This window comes from Wyeomyia smithii, chromosome 3 (assembly GCF_029784165.1).
Source record: "Wyeomyia smithii strain HCP4-BCI-WySm-NY-G18 chromosome 3, ASM2978416v1, whole genome shotgun sequence".
Classification (NCBI taxonomy): Eukaryota; Metazoa; Arthropoda; class Insecta; order Diptera; family Culicidae; genus Wyeomyia; species Wyeomyia smithii.
The window spans coordinates 1,603,456-1,619,670 of record NC_073696.1 but is presented as its reverse complement, the minus strand read 5'-3'; the positions used below and the strand labels follow the sequence as shown (position 1 = coordinate 1,619,670).

At 36.9% G+C, this 16,215-nt stretch overlaps 1 protein-coding gene across 4 annotated transcripts in view; it reads left to right on the top strand.

The window, feature by feature from the left end:
* Positions 1–16,215, top strand: part of LOC129732598 (stress-activated protein kinase JNK) — a 131,226-nt gene that overhangs the window by 11,279 nt on the left and 103,732 nt on the right. For 2 of the 4 annotated variants that reach the window (XM_055693599.1, XM_055693594.1), the window contains exon 2: positions 15,519–15,559. The exons of the other annotated variants lie outside the window; for them this stretch is intronic. The gene's annotated coding sequence lies outside the window, so the exon portion shown is untranslated. The remainder of the gene's footprint in view (positions 1–15,518; positions 15,560–16,215) is intronic. 4 annotated transcript variants of the gene reach the window in all.

The window sequence follows — 16,215 nt, the reverse complement described above, 5'->3', positions numbered from 1 at the left end:
GTCTAGACTGGCGTAGAATGCCTCCACCGTCGCTAAGTTTCTTGTAATAACATGATGGTTGCCTGTGAAGTTTATGAGTTGACTACCTTTGCTGAAAATCGTGCTTCTCATTTTGATGCCCACTCGTCGGATTACGACCTTAAGAGAAACGTTGAATAACATACAAATTATACTTCCGACATTTCCGGAGGATTTTCCAAGCATGAAAGATTTGTTTCGTAATAGCGCGTGCTTACTCCAAGCCCTTGCGTATCCTTTTGCTATATTAGATAGATAGTGGAGAATAATCTGGGAGAGAACTTTGTAGGCCGATCGCCCTTCCATACAACTCCTTCCATCCATTCCTCTGGTGGTCTTTCTTCCTCCCAAATGTTGGAAATGCCATTGTGCCGCCTGGTTACCGTGTTTATAGAGTTCGGTCGGTAGTCCCGTTTGTTCTCCAGGATATCGGAAACTGGGACACTGCAATCGTTTCTAGGTATTTCAAGGATAACTTTCCATCTGCCTCCTTCCATGGCTACGCAGCCTATGCGCTATTGAAATACTCATCGAAGAACTGCTTCCACTTGTCGACCTCCCTTCACGTCCCTACAAATTTTTTCACTTCACCTTCTCATCAAGCTTATTTAGTTTATCATATCATTAGCCCGAAACAGTCGTTCCAATTCTTTTTTCTCCTCAGAATCGTGGTTAACTCATTTCGAGCTACTTTCTTTCCCACAGTGCCGTAATATCTTTTCACTGTTCAGTTTTTTATTTGCAATGCGGTTGTATCCAGAAAAAAATTTGCTTACGAATATTCGACGAAAATTTTTCATTTTTTTTTTTTGGTTTTTGACATAAATACCGAAGCTTATAAAACTAAACTCATTATTATCCCGAAACAGTTGCTCCCGTTCTTCACGATCTCTGTATTTCTGCTAGTGCCTCTTTTTCTCTAGAATCGCGGTCAACTCATTTCGAGCTCGTCGATAGCCGCGTTCACTTTTGTGGCGATGCCTAGTCATTTTTAGCCCAATAATATACGACTTACATCAAACTTTTTCTGTCCTTTGGTAGATCTGTGTTTCTTATTGCAGCATCACTTCATAAATCAAAGCAACATCCTTAAAAAAACCATTTCTACCACTAATATTAATCAGAACCATTTTTTTTATAGGGGGGAGTTTGCAATGATTTATTTATGTACTAAAATATCTATTCAGAATTAGTATTGTGTGTTCTGCCACAAATGGTGACATTTCAACACTATTATATATATTTGTACGCTTTTTAGTATTATTGAATGTTATTAGCTTTCGCAGTTAAGATAATGTAATTGTAGGAAAATTATTAAACCTACTTGTCAAGAAAAAAAAAAGGAATAAAAGGAATAAAACGAAACTTAAAATAAACTTAAAATTATCTTACTGACTGTAAAGTGAGCTAATCGTTGCAATTGAGGATTGCAACGATTTTTGTCGGAATTTGTTGATAATTTGGCTTGACATATTTTCTAATGTTTCTACATTAGTGAGCATATGTAGCTCGTTCGTGCTAAACCAGGGAGGACGCTTCAAAATCATTTTCAAAAGTTTATTCTGAATCCTTTGAAGTGTCTTCTTCCTGGTTGCACAACAACTTGTCCAGATGGGAACTGCATATAACATTGCTGGTCTAAATATTTGTTTGTAAATTAACAGTTTATTCTTGAGACAAAGGCTAGAATTCCTGTTGATAAGAGGATATAAACATTTGATATACTTATTGCACTTTGACTGGATATTTTCAATGTGCTCCTTGAAAGTAAGATTCTTATCATAAATTAGCCCTAAGTATTTAACTTGATCAGACCAATTTAAGACCACACCGTTCATCTTAATAACGTGGTTATGGGTGGGTTTGAGAAATGAAACTCTTGGCTTATGAGGAAAAATAATTAACTGTGTTTTTGAAGCGTTAGGGGAAATCTTCATTTTTGTAAGTATGAAGAAAATATATCTAGACTTTTTTGAAGCCGACTGCATATAACACGAAGGCTTTTTCCTTTTGCGGAAATGCTTGTATCGTCACAAAACAGAGATTTCTCACAACCTGGTGGTAAATCAGGAAGATCAGAAGTAAAAATGTTATATAAGATTGGGCCCAAGATACTCCCCTGAGGCACACCAGCTCTAACAGGCAATCTATTAGATTTACCATTTAGATAGTTAACCTGGAGAGTGCGGTCAGTTAAATAACTTTGTATCATTTTTGTGAGGTAGAGCGGAAAACTGAAATTTGACATTTTAGCTATTAAACCTTTATGCCAAACACTGTCGAATGCCTTTTCTATATCTAGTAGAGCAGCTCCAGTCGAATAGCCTTCCGATTTATTAGCTGAATCATATTTGTTACTCTAAGTAACTGATGAGTAGTGGAATGCCCATGGCGAAAACCAAACTGCTCATTTGCAAAAATCGAGTTCTAATTAATATGTGTTATCATTCTATTAAGAATTATTCTTTCAAAAAGTTTGCTAATAGAGGAAAGTAAACTAATTGGTCGATAACTTGATGCCTCAGCTGGATTCTTTTCGGGTTTCAAAATTGGAGTGACTTTGGCATTTTTCCATTTCGTAGGAAAATGTCCTAGTGCAAAGCATCTGTTAAAAATTTTTACCAAGAAATTTAAAGAGTTTTCGGGAAGTCTTTTGATGAGGATATAGAAAATCCCATCATCTCCTGGTGCTTTCATGTTTTTGAATTTTTTGAGAATGGTTCGCACCTCATTCAAGTTTGTCTCCAATACCTCTTCGGAAAGAAATTCTTGGGTGGTGATCTGAACATACTTTTGGTTTACTTCATTTTCAATAGGACTTACTACGTTCAAATTGGAGTTATGAATCTTCATCTTTAAGGACTGGAATGGGCTTCGAGGGCTTCTTAAGAACCTTCGAAAGCTTCCAGAAAGGTTTTGAATAAGGTTTTAGTTGTTCAACTTCTCTCATGAAATTCTCATTTCGCAAGAGAGTGAATCTATGTTTAATTTCCTTTTGTAATTCTTGAAAAATAATTTTCAAAGCAGGATCACGAGATCTTTGGTATTGACGTCTCCGTATGTTCTTCAAACGTATAAGAAGTTGAAGTTCACTGTCAATAATTGGTGCATTAAATTTCACTCTTGCCTTAGGAACTGATGAATTCCGGGCATTGAGTATTAAGCTGCTAAAATTTTCTAATGCTCTGTCAATGTCAGCACTATTTTGTAAAATAATATGATCATTCAAATTTTCCTCGATCGTAGAACGATATCGATCCCAATTAGTCTTGAAATAATTTAACACAAATCTAGTGGGATTTAAAATAGTTTCATGGGAAATAGAAAATGTTATGGGAAGATGATCAGAATCAAAGTCAGCATGAGTTAATAAATCACTGCATGAATGGCTTTGATTTGTTAGTACCAAATCAATTGTAGATGGATTCCTAATAGAAGACAAACATGTAGGACCATTTGGAAATAAAACTGAATAAAATCCAGTCGAGCAATCATTAAACAATATTTTTCCATTGGAATTGCTTTGAGCATTATTCCAAGATCGATGTTTCGCATTAAAATCACCGATGATTAAAAATTTAGATTTATTTCTTGTGAGTTTTTGCAAATCTCCCTTGAAATAATTTTTTCGCTCACCAGTGCATTGAAAAGGCAAATACACTGCGGCTATAAATAAAATGCCAATACTTGTTTCAATTTCAATTCCCAAACTCTCGATAACTTTGGTTTCAAGATGGGGTAAAACACGATGTTTTATTCGACGGTGGATAACTATTGCAACTCCACCACCGGCAACATCAATTCTATCAAACCTATGAACTATAAAATTTGGGTTCTTTTTTAGTTTAATATTTGGCTTTAAAAGCGTTTCAGTCACAACTGCAATATGCACATCGTGGACTGTTAAAAAATTGAAAAATTCATCCTCTTTCGCTTTTAAAGAGCGAGCATTTCAATTTACAAAATTTACAGCATTATTTAAAATCATTGCTGAATTTCAATTTCATAACAATATTAGTTGTAAATTGTATACCTTCTTGAACAGCCTCGTACATCGAGTTACAGTTCAACAGAACGGACATTAGCTGCAGCATGGATTGTTGTAGGTATTCAATCTTTTCGGGAGTTGGACTACCTAAATCAATACTGGCTGACTTTTCAGCACCAAACACGAATGGTTTGTTACTGTTTGAATTTGCAATATTACCTGTAAGGACACTGGCATATGAACAGCCTGGTGTTGCCTGAACAGGATTATTTTTCTGAAATTTGTTAGCTGGATTTAAATTATTACCTACAGACACACCTGCTAATGAAAGTGCTGGTGATGCCTGAACAGTACTGAAAATCTTTTGATTACCCACATTGACAACAGGTTGTTTAGAATTCCTACGTAGAAGCAATAATTTTTGACCTTACAGGACAATTAAAGAAATTAGATTTGTGATTTCCCCCACAATTTACACATTTGAAACTATTAGTGATCTCTTTCACGGGGCAGATATCTTTCGTGTGACTAGTGTCACCACAAATCATACATTTTGCTGCCATATGGCAGTTTCGAGTTCCATGACCATAGGCTTGACAATTCCGACATTGAGTAAGATTATGGATTTCTCCATGTCTCTTGAAATTTGCCCACTTTATTCGCACGTTGAATATAACACGTGCTTTTTCTAAACATTTTAAATTATGTACTTTGGTACAATCAAAATGTACTAAGTATTTTCCTGGTGTATTCCAGTTTGAAAAATTTCGGCATTTGCCTTTCGTTTCATCAAAATTACTTGGTTGGGGGCAAAACCAAGTGATTCTGACAAACAATCTTTGATTTCATCAATACTTTGATCATTTGAGAGACCTTTCAACACAGCCTTAAACGGTCTCTCGTTTCTGGCATCAAAAGAGTAAAATTTATACATCTTTTCAGTCAAATACTGTAAAAGATGTTTATGGCCATCAAAAGATTCGGCCAAAATACGAATTTCGCCTTGGCGACCAATTTGAAAATTAACTTTCACATTCGATAGAAATGATGAAAGTTCCGATCGAAATGCTTTAAAGTTTGCTACAAATATTAATCAGCATCAATCATTCAGCAGCAACAGCAGCATGTTCACGCCGAGTGGTGGTGAGAATCACCTGGGACCAGTTGGCAGCTCCAATTAAGGCCTAGCGCAGCATCTTGCTGAAGCCAAAGCCAAATTGATGACGAACCACTCCACCTCCGATAGGAAAAATGAGCGAGACTGGCGGTAATGAAATGTCTAACCTAGCGTGTATAATTCTGTCAGACTCCAACCGATAATGAACTGGATTCTTTTTATTTCCCTGTCCGAGCTAATGAGGTTGTTGCGATGAGTAGGAACAATTTTTAGGTTTCAAAGCAATCATCCTAGTTGGAGATTTCACAACATTTCGGCTCCTTAGCCACGTTCCTGATACGGGCCTATCCGGCAACTGACAGTCGGCCGGTCGCCGGAAACTTGCCCTTCTCAGTCACCAATACACCAACACAAAGCGGAATAAGTGAGCCATCAACCAATACTAACGTATAGTATAGTAAGTTTGCTGCATCCAGTGGAAGGAAATTCGCACGCACACAACGACATGTTCCACTGAAATCATGTGTTGGCATATGACGTCAACATGTGAAACTACCAGCGAAGGGTGACTGAGGGAAGAATTTTTCTGACATCCTGTTCATGTATGTATTAGTAAGTCTTTGCTCGAATATGGGGAAAATCGATTTTTCCTACGAAGACTAAGTGGCTCATGGCAAGTACTGCTGCTGCTGCTGCTCACAATGGATTGAATATGCTATGCGAAGCAGTTTGCAGTTTTTCCAGCATTGTGTGTGGCGAGCGACGACGGCAACGCAGTGGTGGTGCCGTGCGAGTCGAATCGAATCGTATCGAGCCAAGTGTGCTGGAATTTTGGCCCGGAACAGAATTTTCTCGTTCCTCCTGCGTGCTGCTGTGCATATGAATGAGCATCAACAATTGTGTAATGCTGATGATTGCTGGAGATGATTGCACGCTGCTTGTGTTGTGCTGATTGACGCAAAGAGCTGCGGGTTTCACGCTCAATCGTGGATTGCTGTTAGCAGGAATATTTTCTTGCGATTGAATTACGATTGAATGAAATGGTGCTTTTTTTCTACCAATAATTAAGGAGGTTTATGAAAAAATGGTAACTAATGCGTACGTATTTAAAGCTTCGTAATGCGTGAAACAATCAGAATGATAAAATCAAAGAAATAGTAAAATTTATAATTTATTTAGAAACCTAAAAAACAGACACGAATGTGGAACACTCATACAAAGTTAACAAAAATGACGAAAAGTGGCTACAAATGAATTGTAACTAATATGGAAGTGACCAATGTAATAAAAATAACGCTTGTTTTTCAACGTTTTTCATGAGTCTACCTAATTTAGGATTTCAGGCGGACAAAAATCGGAAAAGTGACTGTCGCCAATCTATTTCTCTATATTTTTTATAGAAAGTAGACACTCTAACTAAGAAAAGTTCCAAATTTCAAGACTGTAGCAGGTACTATGCCTGAGATATCGAGATATGAAGATGAAAAATGTAAAAAAAATGCCTTTTTCTTCGAGAAAAAGTAAAATATATAAAAACAATATTTCGCACATATTAACAGAATAACTATTGAGTGTACTATATTTTTGTAAACGTTATTGATTGGGCTTTCAGAAAAATGTGTGGTTATGTGGTTTTATGGGTGAAAAAAGAAGATAAAGCACAACAAAAAGAAGAAAATGAAAAAAAAATCATCATTTTCAACTTTGTTGGACGGCATCTTTTTACTCCCAAGAGCTCCCGGGCTAGGTCCCTGGTTTTTTTCATGTTTCAGGTGTCTACTAACGAATTAAGAAGAGTCTAGCTGCGACCACCTGCGACCAAGCGTTTAAAACCAGCTTTAAAATTTTTGATTTTCATAGGAAATATTAAAAATCTGCAAATAAGTATTTTGATCATAATAACATAATTACTATTGAGTGTATCATATTTTCATTAACGTAAGTGATTAGGCTTTCAGGAGAATGAGTGAAAAAAGATAAGCAATAATAAAAAGAATAAAAAAAGAAAAAAAAGGTTATTCTCAACTTTGTTGGCCGGCATCTTTTTACTCCCAGGATTTCCAATGCTAGGTCCCTGTTTTTATTCAAGTTTCAGGTGTCTACTAACAATTTCAAAAAAGTTTAGCTGCGATTACCTGCGACCAAACGATTAAAACCGTTTGACAATAAGAAGAAAATTAGAAAAATCATTATTTTCAACTTTGTCGGTCGATATCTTTCAACTCCCAGGGTTTCCAAGGCTAAGTCCCTGTTTTTATTCAAGTTTCAGGTGTCTACTAACAATTTCAAAAAAGTTTAGCTGCGATTACCTGCGACCAACCGAATAAAACCGTTTGACAATAAGAAGAAAATGAGAAAAATCTTTATATCATTCATCAGGCTCGCATTGCTGATGTTATTCTTTACGTAAGAGCAGATTGTCGAGTGTTTTAACGAAGTTAAATCCCTCGGCTCCGGTGATTTTACGAAGCTAAATCCCCCGACTTGTGTGTTGCCGAAGTTTAACCCTCTAGTGCCCAAGCCCGTCATTTGACGGGGTTTAGTGAAATAAATAAAAGACTTTGATAAATACTTGACACATCCCAAGTAACAAAATAGGTTATATCAGTTATATCATCCCAAGTAACAAAATAGGTTATATCAGAGTTTTTTAGCGCTTGATACAACCAAACCACGCAGTTATAATAACCCACTAACAACAGCTATAAACACGTGTCATGACTAGTTGGCCCAGCTTTATTGAAGTTATCAAAACTTGATATGCGCTCCGTCATAGAACCAGATGTTTTTTACAACATGATATGCTTGTCGTAGAATGGCTTCGGAATTTTAACTGCGATATATTTTCCTAATTAAGTGTAATGCATTGAATTTTATCTTGGTTATATTTTTCGATGAAAATTTTCCGACGTCGCGAAAAAATAATTGTGTAAATCGTTGTGTTTCCATATTAACTGACTATTGAATATGTTATTGTCCTTAAAATCGTTTTCGTGCAGGTAAAACACATGCCGTGAAAAATTTTTGGTGAAACCGTCCACGAATTTTATCGTGGATGCTACTCGCCGCTGAAATTCTGTAGAAAATCAATGTTTATTCAGTACTGAACTCATCCACAATCTGTTGTATTTTGTAAAATGTACGCCTTTATTAGAGTTTCGGAATCGGCAATATAGTAAAAGACGAACATCCTATGCAACGCTATCTATATACATGTGCATATAGATGTAATAGAAACATAAACTTACGGCCCCTATAAATGCAATTAATAGTTTACCATTTGAAATAATTTATAATTTGCTGAAGAAAAGATGTTAAATAGGTTTATTCAATAACAAAAGTCATTACTCAATTCAAAACTGATCATAAGCGTCTGTGCTTAGGGTACTAAAGAAACAATTTTAAAATTTCCAGAGGTTTATTCTTCCAGGCATATGTTAATCAGTTGCAACCTGTCACATTCTCAAAATGTCTTGATATAATTTTATTTCCTGTTTTATGTTACTTTATGTCATATCAAAACCAGCAGCTGTTTCAAGGAATTTATTATTTCACATTCAAACTTGGAAATTTTATAAAGGAAGTTGCTAGTTCGTTTTAAAACCCCGAAACTTTATCAAGCGCCGACTGCTGTGTACAAGCATCTCAATGTTAACTGGAGTTGCCGGTTAGTCAAGTTTATCGGTATTTCACTAAAGCTGTAATGCCGGTACAAATGTGGTGCGTAAAATGAATCCATTTCAAAAAACCAATACTATCTTAGAACGTCTGTAATCAATATATATATTTTTTTTTCGTTATTATCTGTGAAACTCCGGCGAAAGCAGAAACAGACATTTATAATTTCTATATCTGGTAACAGCCTAGTTCCCTGAAGAAACCTGGCAACTCTGCTGAATGAACAGTTATTTTTCTTGACAACACGTTGACGAATGCGGGAGGATTTTGCACAAGTAAGTATGTTGTTCGATATAATTAATTTTGTATTGACAGCATTTACATTTTAGAATGCCTTTCAAAATTATTCAAACATGCGAAGAAGGAAACCTATGCCTCAGCATTGTACCTTCCGCCTGGGAAAGAGATGGTGTCTTATGGTGGCCGAAAACAACAGGTGTTGCAAAATTGCTGCGAGACGAAAATTCACATCCTACTTCGAAGTGGCAAACGATGCAATGCATCGAAAAACGGGTTTGCCGTTAAAGGGCAGAGGCTGAATCTGAACTCAACAAAATGGAGGCTCTTTCGGACATTGAGACGGAAATGACGATTACAGTTCCTGCTGCTAAGAAAATACCCAAGAACATTGCATCGAACCTGAACATAACGAAGCGAGAACCAATAAATTTCAACGAGTTTGTAACACTACCGGGAAGAATCGAGTCCGTAGAGGATATTGTCGAAAATACCGTGGTAAGTCAAACAAAAATACATTACAGGACATAAATGCCAGTTTCATTTTAGGCTACAGAACTGCAACTGACAGATGAACACATCCAAAATGTTGTGTTTATTCCACAGTTAGACCAGTTATCTGGAGGCGATACACTCTTAGTGGAGTCCATTCAAGATAATCATCTCAAGTCGCTATCAGTGGAAAAAGTTGCAACCAATCAAGCTCATATTATTTCTTGTCTTGCTCACATAAAGACAAGCATGGATTATCTCAACGAGAGAGTTTCACAAATTGATATGTTCACTCGTGAAAAGGCAACTGAAGTACAACCCGAAGATTTGCTATTGCCAATTGACTCATTGAATATATTAGATGAACTTGAGCAAAATTTGAAGGATCAGGCAGTAGTGGCTAAATACATAACAACTCTGAGCCACATTTGTGGTATAAGTGGTAGAGAGAATGGTATAGACTGTTGCTATCGTCTCATCGACAACTTTATAACTCGACAGTTTCTGACAACTTGTACTTGGACAGGTATATCACGAGATAATAACGAAGCAGGAATGCTGAATGGAGAGTCTGATCGACAGTTGAAAGTTCCATTCGTGATGTACAAGAATATTCGCTGCCTGTTTTTGAAGCTTATTTTGCAAGCTGATAATAGCTTTACGGCAATTAAATGCGACGAGTTTTTTAAACGTGTGCTCAAAAACAGCAAGCAACGACTGTTGTCCAAAACAGTATCTAAACACAAGAACCGCCCAAGAAACTTAAAATACAAAGTTCGTCATGAGGAAAAATGAAAACCATACCAGTTAATACATGTATTTGCTCTGATTTCAAAATTTGATTTTGTGTTCTTTGACTTTGTATTTTAGGAAAAGATATTTTTTATGTTCTGATTTTTCATTTGATATACAGAGAAAATAAAATTAACCTTTAAACGTTATAACGTTTTGTACTGTCTCTAAAAGTCTACACTTCAATCCCCGAAAATATTCCCAACAAATTTGCTTTAACGTGAAATTTCTGACTCGAGTATATTTCATATTTGGAATAGATGAAACAATGATTGGTACCGTTAGTTTAAACATCTTTTAATCCGCTTATGTTCTTCTCGAAGCAATCATTTTACCGTTCCTGTCAATTGATCACAAATTTCATTAGCTATTACTTCTGTTAACATAACCATCATCTTAAAATCTCAGTTTTTCGCAGGAATAACAGTTTTCAAAAAGATTTAAAAATATTTACTTTTAATCTACTTGAAGGCTCACGACGGGCTTCGCGAAATCCAATATAAATCTCAGATGGAAATTATGTTGTAGTTTTTGTTACTAGTTTTAAGGAAGTCTACAGTACCCTCCGAAATCTGACGTTTATGCTAAAGAAATCTAGTTTTGTTCTTAAGGCATTAATCGGTTTTATAGAATAACTGTACACTTCATTTTATGACTGACAACATAAAATAACTATAAGAAAGTAACAAATCCCGCAGGCATTTCAATTGTTACTTGGGATGTTTATGGGGGTTTATAGTGATTTTAAAAAACCCGTCCAAAAATTAACTTGGGCACTAGAGGGTTACTGCACGGTGCAGGGGATATAGCATTGCACACGCCCACCGGTGAATTGGCTTTTACACTTTGTGCGGTCGTTCTTCCACATCACGCAGTGCAAGTTGCTCATTGCTCACAATGATATGCGTACGAGATTGATGAATCGTGATGTTTCGGCAAACTTCGGTTTTTCGCGAATCAGTTTTGATGCGCTCAAAGAACCGTTATTCATATCCTTGAGCTGTTCGCTCTTTTGTATGAATCACTATCATAACCTAACTCACCTGTTATTACCTACACTTATAGTTCTATTGATGTGCCGTAATGCAGCAGCCATTATCAAGTAAGTTAAGTGCAAGTGAAAAGATGGACAATCGAAAAATTGTTTTATTGTGTGAAGCGAATTTAAATACAGCAGAAAATGTGGCGAAAATCTTAGAATTCGTGTGCGGAAGTTATACAATTAACGTGGATAAATATAAAAGTCTTAGTGACAAAATAAGGAGGGCGGTATTAAGGTATAAATCAAAATGGCAGGAATCTTTCCGCAATAAGACGAGATTTAACGCACGTTTTGGAACTTGGCTCGACGAAGACTTTGGCATCGTGGAATTCATCGAAATGGATCACAACGATAACCCAGTAGCATGTTCGTCTTCGAGCTCAGCGGCAAAACGGGGACGGCCTTTGAAACCTTTTTTTGGGCTAAGCGATAGAGGAAAACGCCGCATCATCGACAATGAAATAATCGATCCAAAAGTGGACAGCATTGAGAAGGCATTACTAGTAGCCAGACGAACGGCCTATCATCAAAAAGAAGTAAATCTGGTTAAAGTCATTGGCCACATCTTAAGAAATCAAGAAAGTTCTAATAAGATGTTAGCCCAATTGACTGATCAACGTGGGAAAATGTCAGCAGAAGAGGCCTTTAGTATACTCTTAGAAACAGGATCGAGTAAATTTCAATACCAAGTTTACCATACAGAGTCACCATCGAGGTTTCCTTCTTACTCGGTTATAGGAGCAGTAAAAAAGACATGTAGCCCTCCTGCAGAGTTCATCGAAGAAACAGGGTCAAAAATAAAAGTAAAATTGCAGGCATTATTGGAAAACACAGTGAACCGAATAATTAAAATAATCGACGTAGAGATCAGTAAGTACCTGGACTCTAACGAGCTAGATTCTACAGAATTGGTTCTTTTAAGTAGCTGGGGCATGGATGGTTCAACTTGATATTCACAATACCATCAAGCGCTCCCAGAAGGTTGTAAGGATGACTCAGATGTGTTTTCATCAACTTTAACTCCCATTCGGTTATATGTACACAATAATCAGAAGCAGATACTGTGGTTTAATCCCATGCCTCAAAGCATTCGATTCTGCAGACCAATCATTCTTGAATTCATTAAGGAAAGTAAAGAGATAATACTTGCCACAAAACAAGAGTAAGAAAAAGAAATGGGTGAGTTGGCGCCAGTTGAAGTAGAACTTTCGAAAGGCAAGTCGATACTTGTAGATTTCGATTTTGTATTGAGTATGATCGACGGAAAGGTTCTTACCTACATCACAGGAAACTCATCGATGTCGAATTGTCCAATTTGTGGAGCGACGCCCAATATAATGAATAGTGCAGAAAAATTAGATGACAGCTTTATATCACATGAAGGTGCATTGTATTATGGAATATCTCCACTTCATGCATGGATACGGTTCCTTGAATGCCTACTACATATATCATATAGAATGGATGTAAAAAAATGGAAAATTGAAAAACCATTGCGACCTTTGTATGACAAAAGAAAAAAGTATGTACAGGTACAGCTGTACGAAAAATTTGGAGTAAGAGTAGATCAACCAAGATCGGGTGGAGCTGGAACTAGTACTACAGGCAATATTTGCCGACAGCGTCCTGGGCATCGATGAAGAGTTGGTTAAGAGATTTCGCAATATTTTGATCACTATCAACTGCCAAGAGGCTATAAACCCGGAGAAATTCGATATATACCGCAAGGAAACATATCGACTATACCTTCAAATGTACAGTTGGTATAAGATTCCAGCAACTATACATAAAGTTTTTGCTCATGCTGGACAAATTATTATGCATTCTCCAGCACCACTTGGTACATTAGCGGAAGAGGTCAGCATAAACAACTGAAAAAATATCGAACCCATCATGCAAGGAAACGATCAAGATTAGACAACTCACATGTTGTTTTCATTCGTGCCATGAATGAATCGGACCAGTTCATCAGTTCAATTTGGATAGCAAAAAGAAAACAGAAAAAAGTATCCCTGACTTATCCAGACGTCGTTGAAGGTTTTTTAATATTCGAAGACTCAGAAAGCTGTTCAACAGAGGATATCAACGAATGCAATGCACTAGAAGCACTTATGGAAGCTGTGGATGAAATTGAAGAAAATTTCGTAGAAGACGTTATTAAAAAATATTCTAAAGAAGATGAAAGTGAAGAAGATTGAAACAATATACGAAAGAAATTAAAACAACTATTGACAAGACTTGTTTTATTTTCATAATAAAAATAAAAACTTTGGCGTTTTATTTCATTCCTTCAAACTGTGTATCCATCAGAAAATTAAATTATATTATCTCTGTCACATAGTTGGAAATCCCTCAAATTTTAGATTGCTGCTAAAAATATTACAAAATAAAAAAAATTTTATGTCGCTTTTTCATTGTCACCCTATTGCAAGACTGGCAAATAAAATTATACGGATATAACTTTTCTGGCAAGTGATCAATCTCTGCTTTTTGGAGCATAATTGAAGCACATTAGAAAAAACGTGTTTTTCGCATATATTTCACTCTAGAACGCCTTGATCGGTATTCACCAAACTTGACACACATGTTCCTTACACACTAGAGGTTGTCAAAAGTCTATTAGAAATGGTGGGGCAGCCACTGAAAGGGAGAAGCGCTGGATTCCATCTTTTATTTCCTCTTTGCATATAAAAAAACACTCCCCTCTATTTAAATTTAACCGTAATATAGTCACAAATGATCCTAAGTAACTTGTTTTGTTCATAACAAGTAGAAAAAATACCAGAAGTGTAGAAAAAATGATGAAAATATTTTTGTCCGCCTGCTTGTATGGAAACGTCCCATAGTGCGATGTCGTGTAAAATAATCACTTTGACGTGCCTTTTTTGTATTGTAGCTGTTTTCCTTCCTTCTGTTTCAATGCATCAAATTTCGTCGGTGAAGAGCTTTTGTGATGGTTTCACCTCCAATTCCGAGTCTATGATTTTTTTCATAGCGTCAGGATTCAACGACCGAGTATTTTTATAAACATATTAGAAGTATTTTTTGTAACTAAAAAACAGAATCATTGAAATAAATATGTTAGTAAATTTCACATTGTTTTTCAGATAACTTTGTAACAAAAATCAATCTATATTTTATACCATCACTTAAACACTCATGGATCGAAACAAATTTCCAATAAAAGTTTCACCGATTTTTAATTCGTTCGGAACAAGTTTGTAACGGCTTAAGACGTGAGTCGCCACGAAACTATCCGTGTACAAAGCTACGAGAGACGCAACATTTTGACGAAGATAATCCAAAGATAGCAGCACAATAAAACTTTTAAATACCAAGAATATAACTTCCATTTTTATTGCTCTAGCTTCGTTCCCAAATGCCACCCTTTTGCCGCTCAAATACGAAACGGTACCAGATGGCGCCCATCCAGTTGCAACTATGCAGACGGTCGCTTGGACAACGTTCAAGAATCGGGACTCGGCGGAGCCTCTTCGAAAAAAGGGCTTCGTGTGGATGAGATTTGGGCAAAGCGCCAAAGATGTAGCCTTCCTCCATTATGAACCGAATCTCTCAATGAAATCGGCAAACTTTGCTCTCGGTGTTGGTGTTGATCTGTTTTTTCTTAGAGTGCTTGTGTATGTGTGGTTTCCGGTGTGCCTAATGTCTGTTTTATGTGTGCAGAATGCTAATGCCACCCCACGGTAAACACGGAATGCGAACCGAATTTCGTCGGTCAGTCGATGTAACGGGGAAGGAAGGATGAGACTATACGAATCGGATGATCACCAAACACAACCCACAATCTTGTCGAGCTCACAGATACGAAATAGTAACAAGCAGTTCCTCTCCGGCCGTTTTCGGTTGTTTGATAATGCTGGCCTGATTTGTTGGTATTTTTGCGGCTGTTCGGATTATTGGCTAGAGTGAGAGGGGTTTTTGTGTGTGCATTCTTGTTGCTATACGCTCTTGGTGAAGCGTAATGAAGCGAAACTTATAAAACTGACAGTTTTATTACCCTACTAACAGCTTTTTCTAAGAGGCAATCAAAATAAATAATCCAAGAAACGTTGTTTTGTGACACATTCAATCATTCTGGGAAAAAAACACAAACGAAGCTTTTTGACATAGTTTTATTTCTTTTATTTTCGCAGTTTGGTACTAGCAACAGAATCTAAAGCAGCAAATAACATAGGTAAGCCAGAACCCCGTGACATTTTCTGAGAAGTCCTCCTGATACCACCCTTTCAGCTAAGGCAAACATCCGCTACAAATTAAGTGCTTCCTTCTTCTCAGAGTGTCATTTAACTTTGCCGCACAACATCGGCCATTGCCGCGCGCGCGTCCCATAACAACCAAGGAAACCCCCATTAAAGCAATTCACAACCGCAAAGGAAGAAGTGCACTGGCGCTGGCGCCGCCGTCGCCGTCGCCGCCACCGTCATCCTCGGTTGAAAGGTTATCCGCTTAACGCATTGTAACGATTGACAAAAGCTTCGAGGTAGGGCGGAATCTCCGTCCATCACTCCACTCGTCATGTTCTTGTTTGCATTGGCGGTGTCGAAAAAAAATGGCAAGAAGCGCAGAGACGCTAGATTGATATTATAATAATTATATTTCACGCTGGGCGGTTTTTTTCTGTTATTGCCGAGGGGAGTGTAAATATGATATCCTCGAAAGGATGATGACGCATAACGTCGAATGCTTTTCTTTATGTTTTGTTGGAGTGTTTTGTAAAAAGTCAACGCAACCCAGAATAAACTGAAAATTCAAAACCTTGGTAGACCATCCCCAATTTGAATGAAAATTTGTACACACTTTCAACCAAATAAGAAAAAGTCGAAGGGAAAG